Source organism: Anomalospiza imberbis, chromosome 5, assembly GCF_031753505.1.
Source record: "Anomalospiza imberbis isolate Cuckoo-Finch-1a 21T00152 chromosome 5, ASM3175350v1, whole genome shotgun sequence".
NCBI classification, from domain to species: domain Eukaryota; kingdom Metazoa; phylum Chordata; class Aves; order Passeriformes; family Viduidae; genus Anomalospiza; species Anomalospiza imberbis.
In genome coordinates, this window is record NC_089685.1 from 8508699 (window position 1) to 8520061 (window position 11363).

At 35.5% G+C, this 11363-nt stretch overlaps 1 long non-coding RNA gene across 1 annotated transcript; it reads right to left on the reverse strand.

The window, feature by feature from the left end:
* Window positions 1-6739: 6739 nt before the first annotated feature.
* On the reverse strand, window positions 6740-11133 carry LOC137474945 (uncharacterized). The gene is made up of 3 exons (XR_010999569.1): window positions 11015-11133; window positions 10683-10760; window positions 6740-7077 (listed from the first exon to the last, which is right to left on the reverse strand). It is a non-coding gene; the product is annotated as an uncharacterized lncRNA (long non-coding RNA).
* Window positions 11134-11363: the final 230 nt, after the last annotated feature.

Sequence of the window (11363 nt, forward strand, 5' to 3'; positions counted from 1 at the left end):
GCAAAACATTCATAGTTCAAAAATTTTAGGTTGACTACCTCTGAATTGAGCATGTTTGCAAATATTTGTAAGACAGAAACTTAATTTTAAATGCTAAAATTTTCACACTTCGAAGCTTTCTTCCTTTAGAGCAAAAGCTTCTGGGCACTCAATCAAAAAATTAACTAAAACAACATTTTTAACATTGTTATAGCCCAAATAAAGCAAGAAAAGAGAAAATTAAAGACTCACATAAGGAAATAAACTGTTTTTGTTTACTAAAGTGACACCACATGTGGAGGATGAAATAGCTCAAGCAGAGATGTCTTTCTGTTTCCAGTTCCTCTGTATATCATCTACACATTTGCCACACACCAGCAACAGCCCACAGTTTTGGCATACAAAATTGCCAGACTATTTGGTGCAATCTTGAGGGTTCAACTCAAAACAAAAGCACTTTTATTTCACAGAATATCAACAGGCAGAAACTGGTGCAAAGGGCTCAATTCTCAGTTATAATAAAATGGCATAGTCTCATTGATTTCAAAGGAGGTGTGACAGTTTATGCCAGAAGAAAATGTGATTCATTATTAATAATGAAAATACAATTATAAACCCCAGCACAATATTCTGTAAATTTACTGATTTCTGATAGAAGTCCAGTATGTCATTCAAATGAAAGCCTTCAAAACTTCATGCTGGTATACCTCAAACCTATATCCTTTGGATACAAAAATTTTCTTTGATAATATAATGAGTTGGAACAGCTAAAATTGGAAGAAGTGCATTGAATATCTGAAAATCTGAATATATCTGAATATCTGAAAATCTGAAAAGGGCATTGAATTCATAAACTAGCAACACTGAATCACTAAGTTAATGCATGCTATAAATAAACTCATCCTGATAATTCATACTGAAGGAAATAATTTTTTTTTCTTACCAATTCTTAGAACGATAGTATCATCAAGGATGGAAAAGACCTCTAAGATCATTAAGTCCAATCATTAACCCATTTTGCCATGTTCACCTCTAAACTGTGCCCCCAAGTGCCACATCCACACACTTTTTGTACACTTCCAGGGATCACCATTTCCCGGGGCAGCCTATTCCAATGCCTGACCATCCTTCCAGTGAATAAATTTTTCCTAATATCCATTCTAAACCTCCCCTGTCACAACGTGAGTCCACTTCCTCTCTTTCTGTCACTTGAACCCTGGGAGAAGAGATTGTTACCCATAGGGAGAGTTTTTTCACTCCTAAAAGAAATGGGAAAATGACCCTACATTTTTGCATCAGGCATGGTGAGACTGGAGATGTCTGGCTAAACTTTCTACCTGGTTTGTTCACAGCTACATTTTGAGGAGCTGAATCCAATCTTAGATGAAAGAATAATCTCAATGATCCCAGATGCATATCATTAAGTTGTGGACAAATGGGAATTCAAATTTACTTGGGAAGAGAAAAATTATTTCAGTTACCAATCTTACTCTCCAATTCTCTTCCTACTTTTCAGTATTGTAATTATACTTTTTGGGGAATTATTGTGCTATTTATTGCAGTTATAATCTTGGTTTTAGTTTGCCTTACATATTTGTTATTATAACTAAAGAACTGTACATTAAATCAATTCACATTGCAAGGATACCCATAGACCATAATCAAAACTTGGACCACATATAATAATTTATATTGCAGCAATTGTACTGGAATTGACAGCATGCATCTGATTTGAAATGCAGGAGATCTACTAGCTTGAGATAAGGTTGGCTGGTATCAAATATTTTCTGAAAAATATTATCTGTAAAAATACACTGTTTGCTACTTCTCCCCCTTAAATTCAGCAGAAAATAATCACGAGGCTTATAAAGTGTACATCTGAGCCATTTGTTCACATCTGGGCCTTGTCCTGCAGAGTGTTTTGGGTATATACAACTGCCCAGGCTTGTTTTCATTATATTTATTTTGGAAAACCAATCCTCCATCATGGCAGTGTTACAGGAGAACCAGAACAGTAATTCCACCCTGAGCTCAATATTCTGGAAACCAGGTGGTTTAGAACTTCTATAAGTTCAAAGTTGTGCTGCCATTAGTTTGATCATATTCCACACTGACATGTCTTTGTTTTCTCTATTTCTATCTCAGTAAATGTTGACATCACTCATCATTTGTGAACCTCCTTAGTGAACACATTATGTTTTACCAATAGCCAGCCATGTGGACTCTAAGTAGTAAATAACAAAAAGGAGTGATGTTTTCTGTAGCCCTGTACATCTGGCACTCATGTATTCACAGCACCTTTAAACATATCGGTCTGATTTTTCTGAAGCTTGAAAAGATATTTACAGTTTCAAATTTTTGCAATACTTTCCAAATGGATCATATATATGTATTTAGTAATTGATAGGAATGGCATTTGGCGTCCTTTTCTTGGACAAGCAAAGATGCAGAGACTTTAAAAATAAATTCAGCCTGCAGAAAAATGCTGTGAATGTGGGATACTTGGAAATATCTTTCTAAAGTGGATTTAGCTATTAAATTTCGGAGATGGCATGTTGGAATGTCAGATGGGAAAAGTGGTTTCATCATCATCCTACAAGGGTGGGCAGTCCAATGTAGGCTACTAATATTAACCAGATTTACTTTTTGTGGAGGTTAGTCTCGTGGAACATTGCCTAGAATGGTTTACTTTGCTGACTGGGTGAAACAGGACAAAAGCAAATTTCACATCTAAGCCTTACTACAAAAAAACATGAGCTACTTGGTAAGTGTGAACAAGAGATATGAAATGAGATGATTTCTTTCAGGATTTGCTTTGTGGGTTTTTTCCTCTCAAGAAAATCTAAGCACCATTGAGAAGGGAAGGAGTGTTAGAGAATAGTTTTGCATAAAAGCTGGAAGGTTTTTGGGAAACAAAACTCCACACAGGAGGTATGGTTTTCTCCTTAGTGTTTCTTAGTCCACTTCCATTATACCATTCTGGGAGTAGGTTTACCAATGTTTAAAATATTTTTTATTGTTCCTTTTACTTTTAACATGTTAACTATCTCAATGGCATGTTCCCTTTGTTATCTGAGATAGATAGGCAAATTGAATAGGCAGATACAATGTGCAAATATTCTTCAAGCTCTAAACCGAGGAATAAAATATGAGTTAATCTCACCAATGCCATAACTAAACCCGAAAGGCTTGCTGCTTTTTTAAGAAAAGTTGAAAGGGTCAAGAAAATTCATGTAGTTAATTTTCTCATCAAGTATAAATAACAATTACTTTAAGGTCAGAAAATTTTACTTTCATCAATATAAAAATGGTTTTCATAGAATGTTCATCTTAAGCTATTGTCTAAAAATATTCATACAGTTTCATATTGGAAGAGGGTAGTTATTTGGGTGGGGTTTTTTTTATTTTTTTTAAATATTACTTTTGTCAAGTTGCTCTGTATTTTTAACAAAATTACAAAGGAGAAGATAAATTTGCAACAGGAGTGCTGAACTCAACAGCAATAAGTATTGCTAGGATATGGAGATTTTCCAGAAATTTCCTCTATTCAAGAGTTGATTGGTGGCAAGGATTATGAAGAAAATATTTTTAAAGTTATTTTACGTATTGTACTTTTCTCTCATTAAAATATATTTTGAATAGATCTTTATTATGCAATTATGTGGTTTTGTTTCAAGGAGTCATATTTACATTCACCTAATGGGATTTTGGTGACTTGCTTGGAATAATGAGAAAACACATTTTAGAAACTCTGTCATCAAATACAGCTTTCCTTGTTTGAATAGAAAACTTCCCTGTATGTGAGTTCCTTTTCATCAAGTTGCTGGTGGCTTAAGATGCAATTTTTTTGTGCAGTCTACGTTTAGGAGTATTTACATATCTTACACTTATTAAAAAAATATTATTTAATCCACTGGAAGAAATATAATATGTATGACTGCTATTATTCCACCTGTTTAAATTTAAAAAAAAAATAGAGAAACCAAAACTCAGAATGTCTCTTGCAAGGAAGAGAGTTTGAAACTTATGCTGTTTTTTTCCAGATACTGAATTAAAGCTCTTATTGGGTTGGTGCCAGTCCCCTAAAGAATAGAAGTAATTCAGAGATATTCTCAATTTAATGCTTCTTATTTTCTCATCTGCAGGGATTTCTCAGTATACAAGTCTTGGTTATCTGATTTTATCTGTGGGGCTGTGTAAGGAATCTTTCTTCCTGTGATACATTTTGGATATTATCAGAAAGACACTATTGCATGCTTAGACTCTTTAGCCAAACTTTGTGCAAGAATATCCTGCATAGGTGAACCAGTCTTTGCCATAGGTGTGATTCAGTCTGTTGATTTTTGAGCACTTCCAGTCTTGCACTGGGTACTGCAAAACCTCCATGTGTCCTTTCTTTCTTGCCTAGGGTCAGTAAATAATATTGTCACTAAGGAATGCACACACACACACACACACACACACACACACACACGTATGTGTATATAAAATAGTACTACTACATACAAATGTTAATAGTACTGTTATTTGCTTGTTTCTGCTCATGTGTTACATTGTTGTAAGAAAAACCACTGGGTCAGGTGAAGCCCCCTGGGTAGAAAAACTTTTCCTTCCTTGGAAATGCTTTCGTTCATTCAGAGGGTACAAGATTTCAGAGACTGCAAGCTGGCCAGCAAGGAGTCAAATATCATAGAAATGTCCCCACACAACTGAGTGGAAGAGCTTGCTGAGAGGAGCAACAGGCAGAGACAACCAGGGATCAGAACTGAGGAAAGAAAACAGCCCCAGGACCAGAAAGAGCTGTGCCAATTTTGCTGCAACTCAAAGCTACTGAGCTGGCCAGAAGCTGAGAGCATCCCTGCAGAGGCACTGCGGAGAGCTGTACATAAACCCTTTTTTCTGTACTGAGTTCTGATGAGCTGTATTTACAGAGTTGTCCTAATATGTATTCTAATGAAATCTGGCTTTCTTCAGGTTAAAAATCTTCCACACTGTCTGTGCAGATCTGTCTCAAAGCATTACCTGACTCCAAGTACTTTCAAAATGTAAGAGGCTCGTATTGTAAAGCTCTGACAGAGTTTTTGTGGAACAATGAACTTTAGGCTGTACAGTCTTGTATATATGTGCTTATTTATGTATATATGTGTGTTTGTCAGACATTCAACCTAACTTTGGTGAGTTCCCTTGGTTGCAGTTTTTCTGCAACAACAGAAACTTCAGTGCAGACCAGCTCACTCTGCTTTATTTAAAGACCTGCCTTATCTGCCCAGCTATGATTTAAATGCAACCATACACTTTTTTTAACACACACAGCTACAGAGGAGAAGACACTATCATTGTATTAGAAATATTCTTTTGTTGTGCTATATTTTCACTCTAAGCAATACAAAGACAGTTTCACATACATAATGGAGTTTGGGGGTTATTTTTAAGTTTTTGGATGGTTCTACAAGAAAGCACCCTGTGGAACTGCACTCACAAAACTGAGCCACATGTAGCAAAGTACAGAATTTTCAATGCACTTAATCCTTACAATTCTAATTCCATAATGATATTTTGCATTCATAATGTCATAGTAGCAGGAGGTGGTAGTAATGAGTGACTATTACATAAATGATCTATTTATCTGGTTTGAATTTTGCTTTAACTATTTGTTCACAGTAAATCAAGGATTCTTTGCCAACCTCATTCAACATGCTTGGGAGGAGAACCAGATTTGACCACACTTATTCACTGGGAAGTAAGGACAACCTAGTTAACTCTTTGAAAACAGTGCTATTAGTTGTCCAGGAAGGGGCTGCCTTAGGAGCGGCAGAGGTCTGTAGAATCCAGCTCTATAAGAATAATAAATGAGAACTAGGAATGGGATTTTAAGGATATGAAAAAAGCTGATTTGTGATCAAATCACCTAAATTCCTTTCATATCAATCAAAAAAACCAAACACTGGTTTACCTTTATCAAAAATAGAAATCTATGCCTCTGAAAAATCTTGCTGTGCTGTAAAGGAAGGATAACCAGCTCATACTTAAATATCAATCCTCAAACAGCTAAAATTTGAAGTGTATCCTACCCTAAGATACACATCCATGGGACCGATGCATTCACTGGAGATTTGAAAGTTGGCTGGCAAACAGGGCAGCAACAGCTACAAGAGGACTTACATAAAAATTGTTACATCCTCCCTGCTTTGTATGGATATTTTTAGTTCATGAACATTCATACCAGTGAAAGGCTGTACAGATATAGCAGATCAAATATTTTGAAAAAAAATGCCTGCAGTCACTTCTGTACCCCTTCCTCTAAATTAGCATCTGTGACCCAGCTGCATAAGCAGTTTTTCTGGCCAGGATTGAAGACTCCTTCCCACTACCCCATTGTAATTTTTGTGGAACACAGCCATTTAGCATGGGCTGTACTTGTTCTGCAAGGGTTGGGCCCAAGGCCTTTGACAAATTTTGCATTTGCAATTGATTTGCTCCCTCCTGGGCTTGACAATAAAAAGCAATGGATAATGCCTCAAAATCAGACTTTTCATGATGAAATAATAAGGATTGGATGAACTGACAGCTTTTCTTTATAATGCTCAATAAGTCAGACATTGTTTTCATTTTTTATTGAAAAAACTCATTTACAAGGACTGCAGTCAGAAGAAAAAGAATTGGATGAGATAGATAAGTATAGTCAAATTGTTGCATTATGATCCAAGCATCTCTCCCAAACAACACAGAAAATTCATTTTTATAATGGAGATAGAAGACCTTTTCATTGAAACTCCAGCTGTTTTATTGGACTCATGGTCCAGAAAATATCAGTTAAACTTTGTTCTTTCTTTTGGAAATGAAATTAAAGTTACTTTCAATCTCAATATTTCACAGCCTTTTGAAATGGAACAAACAATAAACTCTAATGTCCCATGGACCAATTGTGAAATGAAAACCCCATGGCACTTTTAGGAAGAATAGGTGAGTTAGTTCCAGTGTGGTTTTGACAATTATATGCTCTCTGGTTTCAGCTAACTTAACATCCAGCTATAAAAAATATTCTCTTCACTTTCTTCAAACTACCATGCCATGCTTCTGCTCGTTACTGAACAATATCTGCCAAGGCCAGACAAGAGGAAAGAAATAAGATAAGCAAAGCTTTCCGAAATATGCATGCTGCTAAAAACCCAAATTCTGCAATTTTCACTTCCTTTTAGTAAGTTTGTACATTGTTTGTATAATATAAGTTTATAGTCAAAGTATTGGGGCATTAATATGAAGATCATCTGATGCTTATGAGCAAGGAACAAAACTGACTAAATGCTAGATTTTTATCTACTCTAGTTCTTCATGAAGGTAGGATCCTTAAGGAATTATTTTATCAGAAGTGTAATTTAGTTCAATAGCCTGTGTCTAAGAAAGAGCAGTCTAGTTCTACGGAAGGCATAAGTATATATTTTATACATTAATATCAATTAGGTAGATAGATATTATTTTAAAACATACTGATATTATTATTAATTTTCTTTCTGTACGTTTCAGTTGTCTCAGATGTATAGCAAAAAGAAAAGCATTATATAAAGAAGAAATACTAGCTAGGTTAATCTGGCAAAAAATTCAACTGAATGAGAAGAGTGTCTGAGTTAAGCCCTTTCAAGGAAATATTGTGACCTGCATCATAGGTGGGGTGGTAAAATCTGCTGGAAGACACATGCTGCAGATATCCTCTGCATTCCTTTTACAGCCATGGACTCTAGAGAATTTGATACTACATCATTGCAAGTCATATTTTATGTTTGAAATATTTATAATTTTATGTTATTGAAGCTTAATCTTCAGGTAGGACACTGGGACATTTTATACGCCTCCATTTTCACAGCCTTGCGTACACAGACTACGCCTTTAGGGCAAGTTTTATTGTGCCAGTGTAACATATGTTCCCAATAGGTAAGTGACACATGAAAGGAAAGGAATGTGATTTAATGTTTCAATTTTACTGCTTGCAATTTAACATATGGTGGTGAAGAAGATACAATCAATAAAGCTACATGAATGTGAAAGCACACAATAAAAGATACCTCAGAAGGAAGGTATGATTTAAAGATTTATTGACTCTAACTAGTCAAATAATTCAACACAAAATTTGTATTTATGGTCTTGGGCTCATTTGTTATTGGCGGCTTGCTAGCACACAGTTAATGATTTTGCAAACTTCTTCCAGAAATTGGGTGCACGTTTTGTACTTCCCCTATTTCCATTTCACATGCATAAAGAAATTGTAACCCAAATCAACAATGCACTACTATAATTGATTTTGTTCTGGCAAGAGGTTAAAATTTTCATTTTCTCATTTTGTAACCTCTTTCAACATTCATTGATTTTCCTGATCTTCTCTTCTTTCTCCTCTATATCTCCCTCACACTATCCAAGAATTCTTTCATCACTTTTGGCCAAAAAAATGTCCAAGAAAATCATGCTTCCATTTCTACATTAGTTATAAATTGCAAAGACTTTTTGAAAAAAAAAAAAAAAAAACCAAAAAAAACCAAATTGAGATATAGAAGCAGATATAAGAAATAAACCCCCCCTGTTCAAACAAAGAACAAATAAAAAAATTAATCTGATTTTGCCAACATCTCTGGTTCTACTGAAAAAAATACAATGAAAATTTAAGTTTCTAATGAGTTTTGTAAACAAAATATAATTTTTTTTTCAAAAATAGAATATCCTTTTTTTTCACAATTTCAGAATAAGCATCTTGGTAAGAAACAGTTTTATTGATAAGGGAAAAAGAAAGAACATCTTGAATTTTTCTTCTTTAGGTTGCAGAGTAGTTAGATGTTGATTCTGAATCTCTTGTTTGCTTTCATTCATAATTTTACTAAGTTTTACTAAGGACAGCATTTACTGTATGTTATTAAAGCACATTCAGAAGTTACATTGCCTAAAATGTTCCACACAATTAATCTGGTTACAATGAATTGAACACAAACTGATTGTGACAGGGAACTGATAAGAGAGGACATTTTTAAAGGTAACCAAAAATTTCACTGTGCTTTCCCTTTTGTACTAAATTTTTACTTTGTGGAAGGAGAGATATTTTCTGTTCCATTTTCTCCTCTATTTATTTTATTAATCTTATTTTAGCGTGCTTATATGAATGTTTGGTACACAGTGTTTCTCATGTTTGGAGGACAAACATAGGTGGTTCAATGAGTATATTATAGCCATACCTGAACAGGTAGCAGCATTTCATGGGAAACCAACAAAGTGCCAGCCAGATTTCAGATTTATGGGTCTACTTCTCCAGCTGCATCAGTTTATAGGAGGTTTATGTGCCTACATTGCCTGTCTCTTGGTGCTGAACATAGCTTGAGGCAAACCTTAATTGCCTTTCTCTCTAACATCAGTCTCCATGAATCTTCTTCATTAACATTTTCCCCAATCCACTTCCAAAAGCCTAGAAACTGCTAGTTTTCCACCTTTCAGTCACGTAACCATTAGAAAAGAACTGTTCCTAAATCACATTAGGGTCTTGGCATACATGGAATTTATATATGAAATAGGCATTGAAAATGCATATAACTATTCTAAAAATCCTAGAGTTTCTTCATGCTTGGTATAACCTGAATCCATGCAGGTATATCACTGTGATCCCTGAGTGCCTGTAAATGTCTCTCCCATGACTGTGTAGAGCACATGGTACCTATTTGCTTTGTTGTCACATTTTATGGTTCATGAAGCTCCTTAGGATATGTCTTGCAATAAAAGTTCAGTTTAAGAGACTGTAATTTTATATGTATGAATGTGCATATATACACACACAGAGGAAGAGAGAGGAAAGACATTTGTTAGACATCATCTGCATTCATGTGTACAGTCCCTGTCATAATGGTACTAAGGATTATCCAAAACATTTGTAAAATCTGTGGGAGAATGACATAACTGTCAGGAATTTCCATGAGGTTCCTGTTGCTACATATCACTTCCTCTCTATCTTCTGGCTTTGGTTGACAAAAAGACTGCTGGATTCATTCATTCTCTTCTATCTTTTAAATCCTGCTTTGTTTACCTTTTCCATAGTGGTGGGAGGTAAGACATGAAATATGTTCAGCACCTAGAGACAGTCGTAGGCATATACACCTCCCATAAACTGATGCAGCTGGAGAGCTAGACCCATAAAACTGCATGGTGTGAGTGCCATATGGAAAAAGATTCCGTAATCTGTGAATCATTTGATTTGTATTAAAATTGTCAATATATATCTTCTACACTATCTGTGGAAATGAAAATTCCTTACAATGTAGCAATATTTTTTTTTCATTTGTTTTCAAATTGGTCACTCGTGTTTCAGGCAACCACAGAAGACCAGAGTGAAACTTTAATCAAATAAAGGCAGTTTACATTTGCACAAAAAAAAGATGTCCAGTAGATTTCTGGACAAATCCCATGTGAGAAGTTTTCTGTCACCATATATCTGCATCATTCTATGTCAGGCTTAATCATCCAGCTATTGGCTAAAAATAAGTCCACTGCACCATGGTAACTGCCTAGAGTTGCAAATAATGTTGCTTTTGAGATCTTAAAAGGTCAGCAGCAAAAAACACTGGGCCTTCTTCACCATAATATAATTTAAAAAAAGTCATTGGCTTATTTGGGATAAGAAAAGTACCTTCTCTCTCTCTCTCTTATTCTAAATAAATTTGGCTTATTGTACTTACCCACATGTCTTTGAAGAGTGCTTTCCCCAAAATTATGAGTTTGACCGAAAGTCTGACCCAGTCTCACCTGCTGGGAACCTGAATCAGCAAACATAAAGAATAACTATTTGATTACAAACATTCTTCCATGCCTGACCTTATAAGACATAACAAGGAAAATGGCTGAAAAACAAACCCCTCAATAGTTTAGTCACCAGCTCTGAAATGCTGACTGCCTGATAGTTGCCATGAAAATACCCAGGCTGCCCAACCAAAAAGCACCTCAACTATTCACCGCATGTGACCAAAGCCACAGCTATGGAAAACAGCTTTACAGAAATTCTTTTCAGTACCTTCTCTTTTCCACAGCCCTTGCCAGCCTTCTACACAGTAGGAACCCTGGAAACAAGTGCTAAACCCTCTCCTTTTTGACACATCCATGATGAACAGCTGTAACTCCCTAGGCACTGATTACAGCTGCCTTGAGCTGCGCCATTGAAATAATCCAAAAAGGCAGCAAAAACTGGAAATATGTTATTGAGTACGTGGTTAGTGGTCTTCGTGCATCGGCTAGATGGGTGGCTTCCAATTTGTATTGCTGAGGCTGCTGGAAATCATGCACAGAATTCAAGTTCTCTTCTTTTTTCACTGTTTTCACACCAGAGTTATTTCTGGGCAAGGAAAAAGGGAAGAGACCAAACA